Below are 22,810 nucleotides of genomic sequence, written 5' to 3' on the forward strand. Positions count from 1 at the left end.
GAAATGCTACTAAGAGACTATGAATGCCCTTCGTAGCTTGTGGCTTTGTGACACGTCCAGACCCGGTAGTATTAGTGGTAGGGTCTAGTGTGAGGTTGAAGTCTCCACCCATTAATACAGTGTCTGTGCTAAATCGGTCAATGTGCATAGCTATTGTAGAAAAAAATCGGATGTGTCTATTATTTGGAACATATATGTTAGCTAGAAGCACTGGTGGTCCCCCTAGAAATCCCTGCACTAAGAGAAATCTGCATTCTGGGTCCATCACCACTGATATGGTCTGGAAGAGAAGAAAGAAGTGCACTAAAATATGCGATTTATTCCCGATCTGCACACGAAGTCTAGCCGGGTATAGCATAGCATATCTGACATTAGCCTTCTGAAGTGAGCGCTTAACATCGATATATTTGTGGCTGCTTCTTGTACTAAGGGCGTAAATACTCAAGCCCTGGTAGGTGAGCGAGCCACGCTCCTGGGCAGCCGAATCGCAGTGTCACGGTCATTGTATTTGAGGAGTTCAGTGATAATTTTTCTAGGGGTTGCCCCAGGTGGCGGTGGGGGACCCAACGATCGATGTGCCCGCTCATTAGCAAATGTGGAAGAGAAAGACTCCCTTCAAAAAAACTCCCCCAGGATGGATTCACTGAATCTGGACATGGGGCCTGTGTTGGTCGTTTCCTCAATTCCAGCAACGCGCAGGTTATTTCTGCGCAACGTGCTTCTAAATCTTCTGCTTTCATTGCGAGTTGCTTGAGTAGGCCTTCTGTCCTGTCCAATCTTTTCTGGACCTAGGGGTGTTTGTCCTCTAAATCTGAAATCCATTGTTCTGCTTTTTCAATGGGGGTGTCCTTTGTTTCTAGGCGGCCATTTATGACATTGAGGCGGCTGGTGAGAGTGTCAAAACAAGCATCGATGGACTGGAAACCCACCCTGAGTTCGGCCATGATGGCCGCCGCACCCTCCAGCTGGCTCTATTCTGGCTTGGTGGCACCATCAGTCCTCACGTCAAGGGGTTTTCCCACCCTCGAAGATTAATTGCCGTTGTTTAGGGTCGGTGCGGCCCATTATGCATCCTCAGAGGTAGGAGAGAAGCTGTCAAGAAGGGGTTCCCCCTTGGGATCGTCAATGTACGCCCTGTACGGCAGCCAGCGTCGGTGCAGCCTTCAGGCCCAAATTATCACAGCACCTCAGCTGAGTATGGAATATGTGCGCAGGCCGTGACGTCACGTGGCAGAATGTATTTATATTTTTGTTTTCTTTTTTTTTTAGAGAAAAGAAAATGCGGCGCAGTCCATCCAACAATTTTTAGCAGTCAGGCGGGAGCCCAGCAAGGCTGCCAACCACAATTGCAGGCAGCGCGGGTTAGCATTATACGTAGTACAATCCTGGCTTCTTGGACATTTTACAGAGAAGTGAATAAATGTGCCATGTTATCTTCGGGGTATCGCTGTCAGGAGTTAAATTGTTTTTGCAGGGCGATCAATGTGTAGTTCTCCATGTTGCGGCATAGCCCCTGTATTTCTCCTCTTACCGCCATTAGTGTCAGTTTCTGAGTGCTTCAGCTATCCGCGGGTGCAAGCGCCGGCGTCAGCAGCAAGGCAGCCAGAGTCCCCTGACAATTTTTACCAGCATTGAGGAGGCCGCTGTTCGCTCGGCTCCGTCTGATCCGCCAGTGCGCTCGGAGCCCCGTCCTCAAGCTCACAAGAGTCCCCTGTGAACTCTGGACCTCAAATGGTCACGCCAGGCTCGGAAACGCCACTCCCAGCTCTCCTTACTGCGGGCCTTCTCGGCTGTCTTTCCGGGGGCGAATGTTCACTTACGTCACTGGCGTCGTTTCCATATCTCCGATGTCCAATTTACAACATGTTGACACCGGCTGGTGGAAATGTTGCTGCGGCCGCTCCGAAGCTTTCGAGTCAGGCGGCCATCTCTAGTCGCCAGCTCGGCCACGCCCCCCATAGATCTGAATACTTGTAAGAATTATAGCTATTCAGACCTCAGATGATTGGATTTGGTAATCCTAACTCTTTTAACTTGTACTACCTCAGTATTTCCTAGTTAATAAACTGATACATTTTCTAGTCTCAGTTTAAAACTTAAATTGAATACATCTTCACAATTTACCATTGTAGCTTAACATCCAAATAATAATAAACCCCTGCATGTTCTTCATGTTTCAGATATGTATTCTTATCCAGTATTATGGGTGTCTTTCACAGATTCACATGCCTGAATCATTCCCCGTCGTCGGGATGGGAGTCCCCGGTACATAAATAAAGTAATGTCCTATAGACATTTAGAGAATAGTAGGCCTAAAGGCCTCACATTAGTAACATATCCATGTCCTTTTGTAAAAAGGACCAAACTCTAGAGAAGAGCCAATCAGCTGTCACCTCCCTCTAGAACCCTCCTGGCAGGAGCCTCAGTCCCTCAGATTTTCTACCGCACGTTGTGCTAAGGGAGTCTCCCCTGAGTTCTGCTCAGGTTTGTTTCTTCACAGCTTTTTCTTCAGTATTTTGGAATATTTTTCTGTTTTTCCTCAAGTGAAAGCTATACACTATGGCTGACACTCCAAAGAAGGGTCTCTTTAGAGCCTGTGGCTCTTGTGGTAAGAAAAGACTACACATTGATGACCAACATAACGACTGCCTGTACTGCTTATACCCAGATCATTCTGCTAAGGACTGCAAGGTATGTCAAACCTTTTCAACTAAGACCCTCAAAGATCGAGAAGGACGCCTTTAAATCTGGCTCCAAAGGCTTAAAGATAGCGATAACTTGGATTCCTCTGAGGAAAGTGAATGTTCTTCAATCTCCTCAAAATGATCTCTGAAAAGGCCAAGGGTAGCTTCCCCTAGCCCCTTGGACACTTCTCAAAAGAAGACATCAAAAAAGTCTTCAGAGGCTATGTCAAAAACAGCTTCTGAGAAAGAGGTTCACACCTTCAAGAAGCCTGCACTGTCGACGACGACAATCGTCTACAATAGTAATCAAGAGATCATCGTCGACGCCCAAGATCCCGTTGACGATAGCCTCGCCGACAACAGCATCGATGACGAGATCATCACCGTCGACACCGTCGACGAAGGCCCCGTCAACAAAGGCCTCATCGTCGACGACACTACTGACGAAGGCACCGTCGACGAAGACATGGTCGACGAAGGCACCGTCGACTGCAGGAACATCTATACCGTCGACGACGGCCCAATCTACGACAGATTCACCGGCTATGGCAACTGTCGACACTACTCTGTCGACGATCTCACCGTCGACGGGCCCGTTGACGTGATTGATTCTGGCTTCCAAACAGCTTCTGTGCGTCTAAAGATCACGAGAAAGACGCTGACGCCGGAGTTAACTTCTCCTAGCCGTGTGCAACTATTGCCACCAGCATGTCTCCTTCAAGATGAGGATTCTGACGACAGGGATATGTTCCAGTTGGCAACTAGCCCCTCAGAACTGCATTTTAAATGCCAGAGCTCAGAAAGAGGTAGTTCATCCACCACCTACACCTATGGTCTGTCTTCAGAATCCCTAGCTACAGATCTGCGATACCTCATTCAAGATTACAAGCAGAGGTTCCCAGAATCTCCGGCTCCTCCAACTTCCTCGGCAGCTCCATCACCAAGACCGCGACCCCCGCCCTTAACCATTCAAAAGGAGCGGGTGGATTTGCCAGGTCCTCAATCTTCTGATGAAGAAGAAGAGGAGGAACAGCAAGAAGGTGAATTGCAGGACGATCAATCTGTCTATGAGGCCTGGGAGGATTACGTCATACCTTCGCCAGCATCTCCAGTGCCCGCAACTTCGGATTCTCCACCGGTTGACATCGGCGGTTTCCATAATGTGGTGGAAAGGGCAGCTAAGCACTTCCAAATTACTATGGATTCCCAGGAGCAGGACTGTTTCCTGTACGATTTCAAGGAACCTCTCAAAAAATCAACGAGGTCAATTCCTATTATTGATTATCTTTGGACACAGGGGGTTCAGGTTATGCAGAATCCCGCCTCTGTTTCGCCAGTGATCCCTCGATTGGACAAAAAGTACAAAGCTCCAAATACAGCACCGGCCTGTCTGACAAGTCATCCTAAACCGGATTCGGTGGTGACGCAGGTGGCCCAAAAGAGCTCCAGAAATCCTTCATCTCCTTTATCGGCTCCGCCTGATAAAGACGGAAGAAAGTTGGGCAACATTGGGAAACGGTTTTCCTCAATGTCGGCAATGACCGTCAAGGCAGCAAATGCCCTAGCGCTTCTTGGGGGTTATAATAGACAATTGTGGGCAGATATAGCCCCATACCTGTCTAAATTACCTGACACGTCCAAAGAGGATGTAAAGAAAATACTACTGGAGGGTGAAACATCAGTATCGGAGATTATAGACTGTGCAGTGGACGTCACTATGACAGAATTCCGCCAACTGGCTCGAGCAGCTGTTTTGAGGCGCCAAGGATGGCTAAAAGCAACCTCATTCCGTCCTGAGGTGCAGACAAAGATTTTGGATATGCCATATGACGGCCAACTATTATTTGGCCCCAAAAGTGACGAGGCTCTACAAAATATAAAAAAGGACACAGACACTGCAAGAGCCTTGGGCACACTCCAATATAAAAATCAGTCCTTTCGGGAAAACAGAGGAAGAGGTCAAACTTCCTACAAAGGAGGTTTTCAATACAGGTCCTCTTACTCTTCCAACCAGAGTAGGCCACAGTCCCAGCAACGCCAGCAGCAACAAGGCCAACAATTCTCGTATGGAAAGTCATCCTTTCGGGGTAGAGGACAAAGGAAAAACAACGGACGCAGACAATGACTTGTTTATTCAGCCAGTCCAGACCTCATCTCACTTATTAAAAATTGGAGGAAAAATTACCCATTTTCTGCAAAATTGGAAGATAATTACTACGGACCGTTGGGTCCTTCAATTAATACAATCCGGCCATTCTATGGAATTCATACGCACCCCTCCACAAACTCCGCCTCGCCCAATGCATCACAAAAACCTACGGCTGCTTCTACGAGAAATCTCTGTTATGCTGCAGAAAGGAGCAATAGAGAAGGTACCACCATCCCAAAGGGGAAAAGGATTTTATTCCAGTTTCTTTTTGATCCAGAAAAAAGAGAACATGAATTCTAGACCTCAGGGCCCTCAATAAATTCCTGAAGAAGCAGTCGTTTCGCATGGTAATGTTCCCGGAGGTCTTACATCTTCTGGAAGAGGGAGATTTCATGGCGTCACTAGACTTACAGGACGCTTACTTCCATATACCAATTCATAAGAATCACAAAAAGTACTTGAGATTTGCAGTAGCGGGCAGGCATTTCCAGTTCTGCGTCCTGCCCTTTGGACTCAAGTCTGCCCCCCGCATCTTCACAAAATGTCTTTCTCCAGTGGCGGCATATCTCAGACAGCGCCGTCAAGTCTTTCCATATCTGGACGACTGGCTGATCAAGGCACCATCCTTCGAAGACGCGTCCAGGTCTTCCAACGCCTGTCTAAGTCTCTTCAATTGCCTGGGTCTCACGCTCAACCAGGAGAAATCAACCCTACGACCTTCTCAAACCATCAACTTCCTGGGTGCAACCTTGGACACACGTTCTGCAAAAGCGTTCCCATCTCAGGAGAGGAAAAACAAACTCCTAGCACTAGCGTCTGGAGTAGCCTCGAAAAGAGTGTTGACGGTCCGCCTCTTCAAATCCGTTTTGGGGATGATGTCATCGTGCATCCTTTTGATCCCTCATTGCTGTCTACGGATGCGTCCTCTGCAGGAGGCACTCTCGAGGCAGTGTGTTGAATGCACAGGGTCATTCGACGACCGCATAAAGGTGACTTCTCAGATGGTCAAAGCTTTGCGATGGTGGATGTCATCACGAAACCTGTCTCAAGGATTGACATTCCTACTTCCAGCGGCTCCTCATGTCATCACAACAGACGCATCCTTAGAAGGGTGGAGAGCCTTCCTACAGGAGCTGCAGATAAGCTGAAAATGGTCAGATGCAGAGAAGAAACTCCATATCATTCTGCTCGAGCTGAGAGCGGTCTTCCTGGCCCTGCAGTCTTTCCTACCAAGGATCAAAAACTTCCTAGTGCTCGTCAGGACAGACAACACTGCGACGATGCACTACCTCAACAAACAGGGAGGGATGCGCTCGCTGACACTCTCTTGCGAGTCGCAGAAAATCTGGAGCTGGCTAATAACGAACAATGTAGCCCTACGGGCGGAATATGTCCCAGGCATGGACAATGTACTCGCCGACTCGTTGAGCAGGCAGAAAACATCATCTCACGAGTTGGAGCTAGATCAGAAGATCCTCAACCAAGTCTTCTCCAGATGGGGCGCGCCACAGAACGATCTCTTCGCTACAAGAATCAACGCCAAATGCCCACACTTCGCAAGTTGGCATCCCCAGTCAGGGTCTCGAGGGAATGCATTTTCCATCGCATGGTGCAACGTCTTTGCGTACGCCTTTCCGCCATTCCCGATGCTTCCCAGAGTCCTCAGGAAGATGAAAGTGGAGCCTTGTACTCTCATTCTAATAGCCCCAACTTGGCCAAGACAACATTGGTTCACAGAACTCCATTGTCTATCCCTGGAACCGCCGATCCGTCTGAAGCAGTGTCTGTCTCTTCTCACAATGAACAACCGGCAAGTTCAACATCCGGAACTGAAATCTCTCAAGTTAGCCGCCTGGCTCCTGAGTTCCGAGAGTTTTGAAATTTGAATATTCTGCAGGACTGTAGAGACATCCTAGCCAGAGCACGAGCGGATAGCACCGCCAAAACGTATTCCCTGAAATGGAAGATGTTTTGTGTTTGGTGTACAGATCAAGGGATACACCCTTTCTCTTCCTCAACGGAACAAATTTTACCTTACTTGTTACATCTGGCAAAGTCGGGCCTAGCCCACTCTTCCATTAAAGTCCACTTGGCTGCAATATCCCGTTATAAGAGAACTTCAGCGGGTCCATCCCTCTGGTCAAACAGGTTGATCAAACAATTTTTGAAGGGATTATACAGGTCTTTCCCTCCAATAAGGATTTTGCCACCTATCTGGCATCTGAATGTAGTTCTTAATCAGCTCATGAAGCATCCATTCGAGCCAGTGCACAGAGCTGACCTGAAATACATCTCTTGGAAGACAGCGCTCCTTCTTGCGCTCACCTCTGCAAGGAGGGTGAGCGAACTGCAAGCATTTTCAATTCAGGATCTTTTTCTGCAATTTAAAAATGACAGGGTGATCCTGAGGACCAATCCGAAGTTTATCCCAAAAGTTCAGTCGGATTTCCACCTTAATGAGCCTGTGGTTTTGCGTTCCTTCTTCCCAAATCCCAGTACAGCAGCAGAGAGATCATTGCATTCCTTGAGCGATGCTTAAAATTTTACATCGACAAAACAAAAGCGTTCAGGAAGTCAAAACCAGCTATTTGTCACTTACAGCAGACCTAGGAAAGGTCTCCCACTTACTAAACAGAGCATCTCACGCTGGATTTCTGCAGCCATCTCTTTCTGTCATGAACAAGCAGGACAGCCACTACACTCTAAGGTGCAAGCCCACTCCACGAGAGCTATGTCCACTTCTATGGCACTCTTTGCAGGGGTGCCGGTCATTGACATTTGAGCGGCAACATGGAAGTCGCCACATACCTTCACTAGGCATTACTGCCTGGACACAGAGCTTATGAAAGATGCAGCGGTGGGACAAGCAGTACTACGCCATCTATTTCACTGAGGTGAGCCTTCTTTCGTCCCTCCATCCTTCTCTTGTATGCACATTTCTTTACTGATTCTTGTTGTTGGCGTCTATTGGCTGTTACTAGTCGCTTGATATGTTATTATCTAATGACTTGTATATACTGTACCATCTGCATGTGCTCTCTGCATTGCTTGCTACTCTGATTCAGGCATGTGAATCTATGAAAGACACCCATAATACTGGATAAGAAATAAGTTACTAACCTGTAACTGCAGTTATCCAGTATTGGTGTCTTTCATAGATTCACATGCAACCCTCCCACCTCCCCTGGAAGGACTCACCTAATTCTCTCAGTAACACGCCTACTTAGCTTAGTGCGTATGAAATCTGAGGGTCTGAGGCTCCTGCCAGGAGGGGTCTAGAGGGAGTTGACAGCTGATTGGCTCTTCTCTAGAGTTTGGTCCATTTTACAAAAGGACATGGATATGTTACTAATGTGAGGCCTTTAGGCCTACTATTCTCTATATGTCTATAGGACATTACTTTATTTATGTACCGGGGACTCCCATCCCGACGAAGGGGAATGATTCAGGCATGTGAATCTATAAAAGACACCAATACTGGATAACTGCAGTTACAGGTAAGTAACGCATTTCATCTCGCACAACCTTTCTGAATACGCTCCGTTATATTCCAGAAGCATCTTTTAGAACAGAAGCCTATTAGCAGTTCATTTAAACAAATTTCTGAGCAGGTCTCTTAGGCCTGTGACCTGCGACCACAGCTTTGATCTTCTTTTAGGGAAGTTTTCTGTTATGTTACTAGCTTGGCTGCTTATGGGGTTCTTCCATAGGAATGTGGCCTCTTTAAAGTTATGTTTATTGCCAATTACCTAAGTGTGCCACGCCTTATTCTTTTGTGATGTGTCTAGTGCTGTCCTTAGCGACGGTCTGTTATGTACTACAGACTTTCTTTTGTTAGAGCCCCCACAGATCAATACTGTTGTTTATAGTGCCCTGCCTGGCAGAAATGGAAAATTGTCCCCTTGAGGACTCCTTTGCCTCGACGTCATCAGAATGTTACTACAAAAACCACGATTAATAACAGACACATTGTAGTGATTTTATAAAAGCATGAATGAATGATGTCAAATGAATAGTCTGTGGGTTGCGTTTCCAGAGTCACATGGGGTTTTCATTATCTTACTTATTTGACCAAGTCGAATCATTTACAGTTGTCAGAAAGTACAAACTTTGGGATAAACAAATCAATAAAAGTATATATATCCACATTTACAGTGCCAAGCTGGGCTATAAAATCTTAGAGTCTATTTTGTATCGTTTAGAAGATTTTATTTTGCCTTCAATCGGAAACATGCACATTTTCATCATGATAAAAGTCTTCATTGGGTTGAGCTTTCCAGAAGAGTTAAGTGTATTGATTAATTTTAATAATTTGGCTACTACAGTTTACAAGTAAGAGTTTAGTTTTAGTGTAAAGATGCTTATGCATTTGGAGAAGTTCGCTTTTGCACTTTGTGCTTATTGCGGGGATGGGGGTAGCAATGCAGTGTTAGTTTAAGGGACAATGTGCCCATGTATGGCCATTTAAAATCACATGCACTGGGGACAGTAGTAATGGCTTTCCTGCTCCTTTCCTTGCTGAGTACTAATGCTGCATGTGCAATATGGTTTATTCTACTCCGTTGCAGGAATGAGGTCTGCAATGTGTCGACCCTGCTGCCTTGCAAAATCCTTCACAATAGTTTAAATGGAGGCTGTTGCTTTGACATCAGTGAGACTACGATAACGACCAACTTAAAGTCAAGGAAGGACTCCTTTGGGAGTCTGAAAAACAACATATGCATTGTACTTTTATATATAGATCAGGTGAAGAGCCAACTTCTTGTACCATATGTAAATCTTATGAGTCGCATCATAGGGTTGAAGTGGCAGGTCAGTTTTATGAGCTGTACCCATTTACCTGTTATAATTAAGTATGCAGTTGGGCTTATGCACTTCTATTTGACCCAAAACTGAGCTAAGTAGTGCTCTCATCGTAAATTGTAGTGATTAGATGTACTTCCCATCTGTTGGAAAATAATAGCTAGCAGTCTTTACAATGCAAAACACTGCACTGGCCTTTTTGGAGACATTTACAAACAAGCTCCTGAGGGAATACTTTATGGTGAGTTTGCATTGTGCCATTATGCCAATTTTGACAGCTTGCTGAAGAGCTATAATCCTGTATATACATTGTTCACATAAAGGTTATAATGATTATGAAATAATAATTTAGCAGCATCACAAACAATCTTTTCATTAGTTGCTAATGTAGAATGGTCTGCTCTCAGGCTGTATGCGTAACTAATGGAAATCTTGCACAGTATATACAGTTTAATTCAATACTGAGCTCTCTTACTTGCTGTAAACAGCCTGAATAGAATCCACCTCTTGTAAAGTATCAAATATTCATCAGCAGCTATATTCTTCCATAGAGTATAACTCTAAGAAAACTTGGCATATAAATGTTCCACAACATGTTTAAATTGTCATGGTATAAATAGTTCCATGGCTGAAAAGCTATCATTGAAATGTAGTATAGGTTTCAGAGTCAAAAACCAATCAAATACACAATCTCTGCTCGTGACAGATGGGAATCTAGGTGTTGCCCAAACTATGAAAGACAACCAGTTAGACTGTACTGATTATTTGGCCACTATTCCCTGACCAAGGCTCCAAACATTTTTCAACTTCCCAAGTGAAGTGGGAGTCCTCCGGTGTGCCCTAGAATGAGGCACCAGAATATCTTGATGCTCCTCAAAAAGTGTTCAGTATACAAATTTACTTGCTGTGCAGTTTCCTCAAGGAATACGTAATTGACAAAAAGTTGGCAGTAGTCAATGATCAAATAATTGCAATATTGACTTACATTAAGCATCTCGTATGAAGGGTGGAATTAGAGACTGTGCTCTATAGAGGGCTGCCTGGTGACCCCCCCTTGCTGTCCTCTACATGGTATCTGTGTGCCAACTAGATTGTGTTGCATTGCCACTGACACTGTCTCTCAGCAGCACATATTGGGCTGGTAAAGGGATATCATGACTGCGTTGCTGTGCTGCATAGCCATGTTCTCCAAAGCGGTCATCCAACAAGAGGCCATGTCTGTTTCTCATCAAAAACTTTACTCCTCAAACCTCGTGCTGGGTAGAGCACGGAGCTACTCGTAGAAATTTTTTTGAACAGAGAATGTAGATAACTGTGTGATATAAGCAGAAAATGAAAATACAATGCATGTCTGCTTACCTAAAAATCATGTACAAGCTTATTACACCCAATCACTCCAAAACCAATGGCCTTGTTGTGAGATTCAACAAGACATTGAAAGGCATGATTATGGGGCTCCCTGAAAATCTAAAAAGGAGCTGGGATGTCCTCTTATCATGCCTTCTTTTCGCTTACAGAGAAGTGCCACAGAAGGGAGTGGGTGTTTCCCCCTTTAAACTTCTGTTTGACCATCCTGTGAGGGGACCACTCTGTCTTGTAAAAGAGGGTTGGGAGAAGCCTCTCCAAGAACCCAAACAAGATATTGTGGACGATGTGCTTGGCCTAAGGTCCAGAGTGGCTGAGTATATAGAAAAGGCATCCAAAAATCTTGAGGCCAGCCAGGGGCTTCAGAAGCACTCGTATGACCAAAAAGCTGCACTGGATGAATTTCAACCTAGGCAAAAAGTATGTATTTTGGAGCCAGTGGCACCAAGGGCTCACCAGGACAGACGGAATCTGGTGAGAAAAAAGAGTGAGGTCACCTACTTGGTTGACCTGGGCACAAGCAGGACACCCAAAAGGGTTATGCATGTGAACCACCTGATGCTCTACCATGACAGGGCTGGCATCACCATGCTGATGGCGACTGATGAGGATCAGGAGACAGAGAGTGAACCCCTCCCTGACCTCCTCTCGTACAACCCAAAAGATGGGTCAGTGGATGGAGTTGTCTTTTCAGTCATCCTCTCTGCCCAACAGCAGACTAATTGCAAGCAAGCCTTGCAGCAGTGCCCTAAGCTCCTTTCCTTCACCCCTGGTCAGATAAACTGGTGTACCCATGATGTGAACACTGGTAACAGTTCACCTGTCAAAAACAAAATCTATCGACAGTCTGATCAAGTCAAGGAAAGCATCAGAGCGGAAGTCAGCATGAAGCTGGAGTTAGGGGGTATTGAACCCTCTGAGAGCCCCTGGGCCAGCCAAGTGGTTCTAGTCTCCAAACCTCATCCACAAAGTGGAAAGAGAAAAATGAGGTTCTGTGTGGACTATAGAGGGCTCAACTCTGTCACCAGGACAGATGCTCACCCTGTCCCAAGAGCAGATGAGTTGATAGACAGATTGGGTGCAGCCAAATTTCTAAGTACCTTTGACTTAACTGCAGGGTATTGGCAAATTGGCATGCCCCCAGGAGCAAAAGAAAAGACGGCATTCTCCACACCTGATGGGCGTTATCAGTTTTCTGTTATGCCCTTTTGTTCAAAAAATGCCCCAGCCACCTTTTAGAGGTTAGTGAACCAAGTCCTTGCTGTATTGGAGTCCTTTAGTGCAGCTTATCCTGATGATATTGCTGTCTTTAGCTCCACCTGGCAGAATCACCTAATCCACCTTGGGAAGGTTTTAAATGCCCTGCAAACTGCAGGGCTATCTATCAAGGCATCCAAATTCCAGATAGGGCAGGGAACTGTGGAGTACTTGGGCTGCCTGTTGGTGGAGGCCAGGTACAACCCTTTTATAGCCCAAGATCCAGACCATCCTGGACTGGGCAGCTCCAACAACCCAAACCCAAGTCAGGGCATTCCTTGGCTTGACTGGGTACTACAGGAGGTTTTTGAAGGGATATGGGTCCATTGTGGCTCCCCTCACAGAATTTACTTCTGAGAAGATGCCCAAAAGAAGTAAACTGGACAGTTAGTTGTCAAAAGGCTTTTGACACCCTGAAAGAGGCTAGGTCCTCAGCACTAATTCTCAAAGCTCCAAACTATGCCAAGCTGTGTATTGTGCAGACTGATGCCTCTGAGATAGGGATAGGAGTTGTCCTATCCCAGACCAATGATGAAGGCCAAGACCAACCTGTTGCTTTTTTAAGCAGAAGGCTTCTCCCCGGGGAGCAGCATTGGATTGCCATTGAGAGGGAGGCCTTTGCTGTGGTTTGGTTCCTGAAGAAGTTGAGACCATACCTATTTGGTACTCTCTTCCTAGTTCAAACTGATCACAGTCCTCTCAGCTGGCTAATTCAGATGAAAGATGAAAATCCTAAATTGTTGAGGTGGTCCATCTCCCTACAGGGAATGGACTTTGCAGTGGAACACAGACCTGGGACTGTCCATGCCAATGCAGATGGCCTTTCCAGGTTCTTCGACTTAGAAAATGAAAACTCTCTAGGGAAAGGTTAGTCTCATCCTCTTTCGTTTGAGGGGAGGGGGTGGGGGGGTGGTTGTGTGAGAAAGTGCCCTCTTTTTGCATGGTTGCCCCCATTTGATGCTGAATTGCTGATGTACTTTGACTGAGCGTGCCCTGTGTTCCTGCTAATCAGGTACCCAGGTCCTATGTTATTTTCCTAAAACTGCATTGAAGCCTAAACCCAATTGGCATCTCTGGCCACAGGTCAGTCCCTGGTAAATGGTACCACTGGTACCCGGGCACTGTGACCAGAGAAGGCCTCTAACGGCTGCAGCACTTATTGTGCCACCCTTAGAGGTCGTGTACCACTACACTCACACACTGCCTTGCAGGCTGCGTGTTTTGGTGCACAACAAAGTGAAGAGTCGGTCTGGCACGCATCTCTGTGTGCCTACAACCCACTGCCCCTGCATAGGGCAGTCACCCCTCTATCTGGGTGAACTGTGGTGAGGGTACAGGTGCATGAGCCCTGTACCCCTACAGTGTCTAAGTCCATTCTTAGACATTGTAAGGGCTGTGTTGCCATTAAGATTATATTATGCTGAGAGTTTGTCATTACGAACTCCACAACACCATAATGGCTACACTGAAAACTGAGAAGTTTGGTATCAAACTTCTCAGCACCTTAAACCCACACTGATGCCAGTGTGGGATTTACTGATAAATGCACACAGAGGGCATATTAGAGAAGCCCCCTGAAAACGAACCCACCACTAGTGTCCAGGCTCAGTGGCTGCTTTCAGCTGCCCCCACCAGACATGTTTCTGGACCCTGGGTTGAGAGCCTGCTGCTGGGGCCTTAAACAATGCACATTCTGCCAAGCCTCCTCCCCCAGTATGGGCAGGGTTCACGAAGGGGAAGCTTCAAAGACTTGCTGCCTTTGTGAGCTTCCCCAGGACAATTGCTGCCTTCAGCAACTGGTCCCCACTGGTTCTGACCCCCACTTTGGGCAGGAAAAACGGCTGGGAAAACAAGTGAGGAAAAGAGGTGTGCCCAACTTTGCCAACTCCACCCCTCAGGAGGGGAGGCGAGGTGAAGCACAACTCTCAGTCCACGCCAGCTTGAAGATGAGGGGACTCAATCAACCAGGGACAGGCACATTCCCCCCCCTCCCCCCCCACAGGAGTGTGGCAGTATAAGGGGTGTACCCACCCCAGGGAAGGGACCCATTGGTCCCTGCCTTTTACCTACCTGTAACGCCCCTAAATCTAGTGTTTAGGGACACCCCTGAAACTTGCTTCCTCAGATCTGGACAAGAAAGAAGAAGAAATGAAGAAGAAGGACCGAACAGCTGTGCAGCAGCTAACAAGAGGAAGACGCCCACTTATGGCCTCAACCCTTCCGGCTTGTCCCCCCCTCGAACCTGCTCCTGCGAAATCCCGGTGTGTCCTGCAGCCAGCAACCTAAAAAAACCCGTAGGACCTGCCTGCCTTTACTTCCAAAGACTTCTTCTCCTGTGAACACCGGATTTGTTCAACTGCAACCTCTGGCAGCAGCTGGAAACCACAAATCTGCCCCACTATGCACCCGCCATCCCGAGCTCGAGTGGGCAAACACCACGGGGAGGCCATCCTGATGTTCTTGAACCGAGATCCAGTGTCCCCTGACCGGCCTCCAGCTGACGCCTGCAGTCTAAATCCAGAAGGCCCCCCTAACCGTGACCAGGAGCTGGTAAGAAGATCCAACCCCAAAAGGCACCCCTGCACCTGACGCCAACGGCCTTGTGTGCCCAAACCAACAGTGCCTAACCAACCCCTAACTTCCCAACTTACCTCTCGAAGTGGTGGTCGCGCCCAGAAGACCTTCATCTCCCTGCCTGCAGTGCTTTTGCAAACCGGAGGTTCCCCTTTGAAACCAACAGGGCGTCCGACATCGAAACAGCACCCAGCACCCGACTGCCCTAGTGCCGCTGAGGGTGCACCTTTGGTGCTACTTTGTTTCCCCATTTGCCCTGAGCTAAAGTTCAGGAGCTTTGCTCCCACAGCCAAGTGGCCTGCTAGTCATCAGCCACCAACGGCATGCCCCCTATTCCCCATTGGATAACATTGGGCACAGCGCTCTGCACCCGGCCGCCCTAGTGCTGCTGAGGATGTAACGAGAGTGCATCCTTGACCCTGGGGGAACTCTAGTTCTAACCTTTGAACCTCAGCTCCAAAGACCGATTACTTACATCAAAACCGATAACACTATTTTCCTCCATAGAATAACATTGACTGTTTTTCAGTGAAAATCAAAATTATAATTCCTCCTAATAGTTGGGGGATCAGCCCCTTTGCAGGGGTGACCCCTTCCTTCCTCCCAAAAACATCTCTGATTCCCTAGTGGAGGATTTCTGCTCATGAATTGAAGACTAGTTATCTCACTCAATCAAGCAATAAATCAGGGTTGGTAAAGCGCAACTACTCACCCGTGAGGGTCTCAAGGCGCTGGTGGTGGAGGGCTCTGTTGAGAGCTGGGGTCATCCGAAGAGCCAGGTCTTGAGTTCCTTCCTGAACTGGGATAGTGTGGGGGCTTGCTGTAGGAGGAGGTAGAGATCGTTCCAGGCCTTGACTACAAGGTAGAAGAAGGGCTTTCCTCCCATTCTGGTCCTGTAGATGTGTGGGACCATGGCTAGAGAGAGGTCGGCTGATTGGAGGTGTCTTCTGGGTGCGTGGAAGGAGAGGTGGTTGTTCAGGTATGTTGGTCCGGTATTGTGCAGAGCCTTGCATGCGTGGGTGAGGAGCTTGAAGGTAATTCTTCTTTCGAGTGGAAGCCAGTGAAGGTCGCAGAAGTTTTGGGTGATGTGGCTGTCACAGGGGATTTCGAGGATCAGTCTGGCTGCGGCATTCTGTAGGGTCTGGAGTTTACGAAGGAGTTTCTTGTTGATTCTGGTGTAGAGTGCGTTGCCATGCGTGAAGGTTTTTCAGGATTCAAATGGGATCCATCTGAACATCATTCAAAGCATGTGGAGGGTAGAAGCAGGTCGTGGAAATGCGGTTGATCTGGCAGCTCATTGTGAGCGATGAGTCTAAGATGAACCCAGGTTTCTGGCGTGGTCTGTAGGGATGGGGGTTTTCTAGGGCGAGGGGCCAGCAGGAGTTGTCCCATGCAGAGCGGGTGGAGCAAAGGATGAGGACTTCTATTTTCTTGGAGTTGAGTTTCATTCAGCTGTTCGTCATCCAGGTGGCGACGGCTTTCATCCCTTCTTGGAAGTTTTGTTTGGTGATGTGTTCGTTGTTGGGTGAGAGGATAATCTAGGTGTCGTTGGTATAAGTGACGATGTTGAGCCCATGGTTCCTGACCATGGTTGCGAGGGAGACCATGTGGATGTTGATGACGGCGGGGCTGAGGGCGGCGCCCTGGGGCACTCCACAATTGGTTTTTATCGGTTGCGAGAGGTAGGGCTGGAGTCTGACTCGCTTGGTTCTGCCAGTGAAGAATGAGCATATCCAGTCAAAGGCCTTGTCACGGATGCCGGCGTCGTGGAGTCTTGTGGCTAGGGTGTGGTGTGAGACCGTGTTAAAAGCAGCCGAGAAGTCCCGGAGGATGAGGGCTGCCGTTTCTCCCCTGTCTAGGTGGGAGCGGATGTCACCAGTGGGGGTGAGAATGGCGGTCTCGGTGCTGTGGTTGCTGCAAAATCTGAATTGGGAGATGTCCAGGACATTGTTAGCATCGATGAAGTTTGATAGCTGGGTGTTGACGGCCTTTTCGATGACTTTGGCTGCGAATGGAGTCGGGGAGATTTGCCTGAGGTTTTTGAGGTTAGTCTTGTTGGCGGACGGTTTCTTCAGGAGGGGGTTGACCTCAGCGTGTTTCCAGTTGTCTGGGAAGGTGGCGGTCTTGAGGGAGCAGTTGATCGTCCAACGTAGTTTGGGTGCGATGGCCGAGGCGGTTCTGTGGAAGATGTGGGGTGGACAGGGGTTTGAGGGTGCCCCACAGTGGATGCTTTTCATGGTCTTCAAGGTGTCTTCTTCCGTGAGTGGGGTCCAATTGAGCAGAGTTTGTCAGGTGGCATTGCTTGGAGGGGGAGCAGGAGCAGTGTGGGGTTCATTGTGAAAGAAGGTGCTCAGCCTGTTGCAGAGGTCTTGGGAGAGTGGGACGTCTGTTGTTTCGCTGCAGGGTTTCGTGAATTCCTTAAAGTTGGAGAAGAGTTCTTTGGTATTGTGAGCCTTGGTGAGAATTCTGCCTTGGATGGATTTTTTTCTTGTGTGTTTGATGACATGTTGGTGTGCGGTAGTGGCTGCTTTGTAGGCTGCATGTGTTTCCGGGGTTTTGTTGTTCTTCATGTCTTTTTGAGTCACCGGCAGGAGCGTTCGGATTCTTGGAGCACAGAGTTGTACCTACTTGCTTTCTTGATCTGTCCTCCTGTGGCTTTCTTGAGGAGGACGAATGTGTCGGCGCAGTTTGTGATCCAGCGGTGTAGGTTACTTGCTGCGGTGTTAGTATCTGGCGCAGTCTGAGTTCGGGTGCTGATGAGGGCGGAAGTGAGCTGGTCTTCTGTGAGTTTGTTCCAGCTTCTACGGGGGAGGCGGTGGGTGTGCTTGTGTATGGTGGGTTTTTGGAAGGAGAAGTGGATGCAGTGGTGATCTGTCCAGAGGAGTTCCATGGTGTGGCTGTGGGAGATGCTGTTTCCTTTGGCGAAGAAGGGGTCGAGTGTGTATCCTGCTGTGTGCGTGGGTGCAGTGACTAGTTGTTTGAGTCCTGTGTTGGTGAGGTTGTCTAGGAGGAAGGTGGTATTTGGGTCATCGTGGTTGTCCAGGTGAAAGTTTAGATCGTCAAGCAGGGTGTAGTCTATGGAGGTGAGGGCGAGGGGTGCAATGAGGTTGTTGAAGGCGTTGGTGAAACAAGCTCAGGGGCCAGGCGGCCAGTAGTTAAGGGTTCAGCGGAGAGTCGTTTGAGGGTTGGTCTAAATCTGGAAGTGAAGGTGCTCCATGAGGGTCGTTGTGTCGTCCGGGGTGGTGGTCGTCATGCGGAGGGTGCTTTTGTGGATGATGGCAATGCCTCGTCTTGGGTAGGTGGGGTGGTCCTTTCACAAGGATCTTGTATCCGTCGGGATTGGCAGTGGGGATGTAGGGTGCAGAGATGGCATTGGTCCATGTTTCAGTGAGGAAGGCGACATAAGGTGAGTCTGTGTTGAGGAGATCCCAGATTTCTGTGGGGTGCTTGTGTTTGTAGTGTACGTTGAGGAGGATACAGTTGATTGGTTTGTGGGCAGTGAATTCCGGGAAGCTGGGGGTTGCTGCTGGAGTACAGAGGTGGCTGAAGGTGCAGCAGCAGTGTAGTCAGGAGGGAGGGCCTTGGGTGTTGTTTGGCGTTGGGAGCTGACAGTTGTTGCTTTGTCCGGGTTTGAGAGCGCGGAGGGTGCTGGAGTCATAGCGGCGGTGGGTTGGAGGACCAGGGTCCCTGGCGCTGGTCGGCTTGCGGATGGGTGCAAACAGGCTTGCATTTAGCGGTCCAGCACTGTAGCCCCCATTAAGTGGGTGTTGTGGAGAGGGCAGTCAGCTGGGAGGCGGGCAGAACACACTGGAGGGGCCTTGGGGGCAGCAGCGGGGGGGGCACAACGGGGCAAGCGCGAGGGAAAAGAGAAAAAGAGAGCAGAAAGAAAAAAGAGAAAAAAGGGCACTGAGAAAAAAGCCAAGAGAGGCAGAACAGCAGAAGAGCAGAGTGCTCTCCCACTGGACCACCAGGGATGTTGTGCAGGAAGGAGCCTGCAGGTGGAGGAGGGCCTCGAACACCCTGTAAACGAGCTCAGGGGGTAGCACTTAGTGTTGGAGCTGCGCGTGGGGACAGCAGTCACACCATCCAGGTAAGTGGTCTAGCTCTTCTTGCTGCCGCTCAGCGGCCTGCATTAAGTAGGGGTCGGTGGGACGGCGGTCAGCTGGGAGGCGGAAGCAGGAATGACACACTGGAGGGGGGAGGGACCGCAAGGGTTACATCGGCGGGAACAAACACAGTAAGCGCAAAGGAAAAGAGAGCCGTGAGAGCAAAGAAAAAGAAGAGAAAAGGAGAGCAAAGAGAAAAGATGGCACAGGGAAAAAAGCCAAGAGAGGCAGAAGAGCAGAGTGCTCTCCCACTGGCCCACCAGAGATGAGGCGCAGGCAGGAGCCTGCAGGTGGAGGAAGGCCTTGAACACCCTGTAACCGAGTTCAGGGGGCTCAGGAGGCAGCACTTAGTGGTGGAGCTGCAGGGGGGAGAACTGTCACACTGACCAGATCAGTGGTCTAGCTCCTAGCAGGAATCATTTGTAGTGGGGCCCCATTAGAAAGGGGTGACTCTGCCCTTTCTAATGGTGCTCCTTTTGCCTTTATATTTGCTTTAGGCAGTGCAAATAGACTCAATTAAAAGTGGTGGCTGCCACTTTCCCTCCCTGGAAGAGTTGAAGAGCAGGATTTAGGATGGGTAGGTCAGGGTGGGCCATGGCATGATTGCCCCTCAAGGAAGGTTAAATGCTCAAAATTAAATTGCCTCACTGAGGGGGGTCGACCCCTATGCCAGTGCGCCAGCCTCCCAAAAAATAGAAAATCATTGGTCCCCGACCAGGATAACTTGGTAAAGGTGCACCATTGAAAAGGGGAGGTTCTCCCTTTTCTAGTGGTGACCCTCATGGTATCATTTTCTCGAGATGGGTGGAGAAAGACTCCTATCAGTGAGGAAGTTCCTATTTTCATTTTACAGTTTACTTGATCTTGCATAACCTGATAGTATTAGCTTTTTCCACATATTGTGTTTCTGAAGTCATTTTCTAATCCAAGCAACATGTGACTCATGTAGCATATACTGTGAATTGAGTCTCCCGTTGATGTCTGGTGAGGCCAGGTTATTGGGTGTGTGTTTATTATTGAGTACAACTGAGAGCTCTGGAACTCTGGCTGAAGGCTATGCAAGTTTCTCATAGTGCCTGTCAGTGGGTCGTAAAGTTGTTCAGACTACATGCACATCCAATTCTTGGCCTCTCTGCAGAGCGCACAGTGTGGTGGCCACATATGTGTGTACCAGTTCTAATTGTAAATCAGTCTAACAGTGGCAACCTGGTTTGTGAAGGGGAGAACAGGAGTGATTGAGGCACTGTGAAGAATACCCTTTCTACAGATCTTAGCAATGTTTAATTCAGAATTGAAATATTTTTACTCCTTAATCCTCTAAATATTCACAATAAAATCATTGTTGGTACTGATTTATATGATATTGCTACCAAGCATTGGCAAAACTAATAGGTCTGGCTGGCTTCTTGTAGGCGTATATCCTTTTAAGTGTTATCTGTCTGGATGTAATAACAGACGATTCAAAGATTGGCACCTGAATACTGGTCAGGTGGAACTCTGTGTGAAGCGCAGTATTTTACTTTACAGGATTTAGGCCATGACCTTAAATGCACAGCCCATGGCGGTTGAAAAAAAAATATCTTAGTTACACTTCTTTGGACACATTCCTTTTAGAGACTCCTACCCCACCTTTTCAGACCATTTGAAGCAGTGAGTAGGCCTGGAACTTGAGGGCGGCATTTTTTTGCTTTCATTAGGGCCCACAATAGACTTGCTACAGCACTGAATAATTGGCGTGTTCAAGTACCAACATGACCCGTAGGGGCGGAATACGATGCAACTCGGAAGGCTCCGACCAACGGTTCGAGTATTCCGAGCCACATCCTTAAGGGCTTCTCTGTTTACTTTCCGACCGCCTAATAAAGATATAGGCGGTCAGAAAGTAAACTGGACGATCATTCTGGCAGGCTCCTGACGGGAGAGCCCGTCGGCCAGCCGGAATCCGGCCCGTAATCTCAAGTGCGGGCCTTTCCGTCCTTAAGATTACAATGCACGGTTTCCGACATGGTTTCCATGCTGACCTGTCTGACATGGAAACCATGTTGGAAAGCGTGTTTGGGGGCCTCCCGCAGGGCCCCTTTTGGTGCACAGCCTCCAGTTGGAGGCAGTGTGGGCATCCATGGTGCCGCCCTGTTGATCCCTGCACCCGGTGGCAGGTAGCTTGAGGTGCCTTAGCGGGGGGCAGGGATGAACCACACCCCCATTTCACTATGGGTTTACGCCCATAATGCATGCTCCCATAGTGAAATGTAGGAATGTGATTGAACAGTGTTTGGTCGCATCCTAATGAGGTGGTGGGGACTGCCGACCGGGTGTCGGTCGGTCCCAGGACCGAGTTGGTGCCGCCCAACATCGAAATCAGGCCCTTAGTGTGTGTTCTTGGATACAACGCCACAGTACTTCCATAGGCTAATCATTCCAATAACACCACACACATGTAGTTGGGTTTGGCTTTTTCCATTTCATTCATTTGTCTGGCGATGATTGTATTCATAAATGTGTAAATGCTTGATACATATCTTAATTTATAATGGACTTAGCACTTTGTAACCAGTATCAGATAAAAATACTATTACAGGGTTGCAGGATGTGTCATTTGTTTGCCACAATGCCAGAGCATGACTCTCAGTACAAGGTTTAACTCTAGATTCATTTTGTGGTTGTCAAATGACATGCTCCTTCAGCCACAAGTCAGTGGAGTTGATATTCGCAATCCATGTTCCAGTGACCATTTAATGACGAAGGCTTCAGCACCAGTAGCATTAAATGTCACAACCATTGGCAGTCCCAAAATATAGGCCAGCTATTAATTGTGTGTAGAATCTATTGAGGCTAATGAACGTCAGCAAACGAAGGGAAGCTTGTATTCATCATGGTCACGTTTCAGCACCTGATTTGAGTTTCCATTGCTCATTACACAGTTACCAAATAAACAAAATTAGCACTTTGAAAGAAGTTAATGTGACTGACCAAATTACATTTTTTATGTTATTTGTATTTAGTATGTTTTCTATAGCGCGAACATGACTACCAGCGGTATCAGAGCGCTTTACAGTTTATACATCAGTAAGGATAAATGAGGAAATAAAGAGAAAGAACAAAGAATAAAGTTAACCGTCTTGTACAGCTGGGCGCCCTTTGGAGTCTTGGCAGCTAAGGCTCAAACCTGCTAGGATGTCCACAGTCTCCTTGGAAGCTCCCTTTCTCAGGCAGAAATTTCTTCATCAATAACATTTTGACCTCCTTTTTGAAAAGGACAGTAGAAGGATTCAGCCTGACTTCAGGGGGCAAGGAGTTTCAAATCTTCAGGTGGTACCGGAGAAGGCTCAATTGTAGGTTTTTCTTTTTTTAAATTTTTGTGATTTGAGCTCTTGATCCACCTGAGAGCTCCAGTTTTTGATCGAGGTACATCGGGGTATTGAAGTGAATGGCTTTATGTGCCATGCATGCCATTTTCTAATTGCATCCTTGCTTCATATGGGAGCAGTTCAGAGATATCAGATCTGGTGCGATATGGTTTAATCTTTTAGCGCCCGTTAAGAGCCTAGCAGCAGAATTGAAGTCAGCCTAAGAGCCGTCTGCGTTCTGGGAAGGCCTCGAATGGTTGCTCTGCCGTAATCCAGCTTAGAGATCACTAAGGCTTGCACCACAACCTTTAGGTCATGTGAAGGGAGAAAAGAAAAGTTATTTTTTTTTAAGATGCTGAGTTGAAAGTTGGCTCCTTTAGTGAGGTTACTAATGTGCTTTCGCATGTTCAGACTCTTGTCGGGCATTATTCCCAAAGAGGTTGCAGAATCAATAATGTGTGGCGTTCAGTTAAGTGCTGTAAGCTGATTTATTCATTGTTTTATAACTGGAGATTGCTTGTGTGG

At 47.8% G+C, this 22,810-nt stretch overlaps 1 protein-coding gene across 3 annotated transcripts in view; it reads left to right on the forward strand.

The window, feature by feature from the left end:
* The window catches only part of ERICH2 (glutamate rich 2), a 406,715-nt gene that overhangs the window by 204,858 nt on the left and 179,047 nt on the right, over positions 1-22,810 (forward strand). The gene's annotated exons all lie outside the window — the stretch shown is intronic.

The sequence above is a fragment of the Lissotriton vulgaris genome, chromosome 2_1 (assembly GCF_964263255.1).
Source record: "Lissotriton vulgaris chromosome 2_1, aLisVul1.2, whole genome shotgun sequence".
Lineage (NCBI taxonomy): Eukaryota > Metazoa > Chordata > Amphibia > Caudata > Salamandridae > Lissotriton > Lissotriton vulgaris.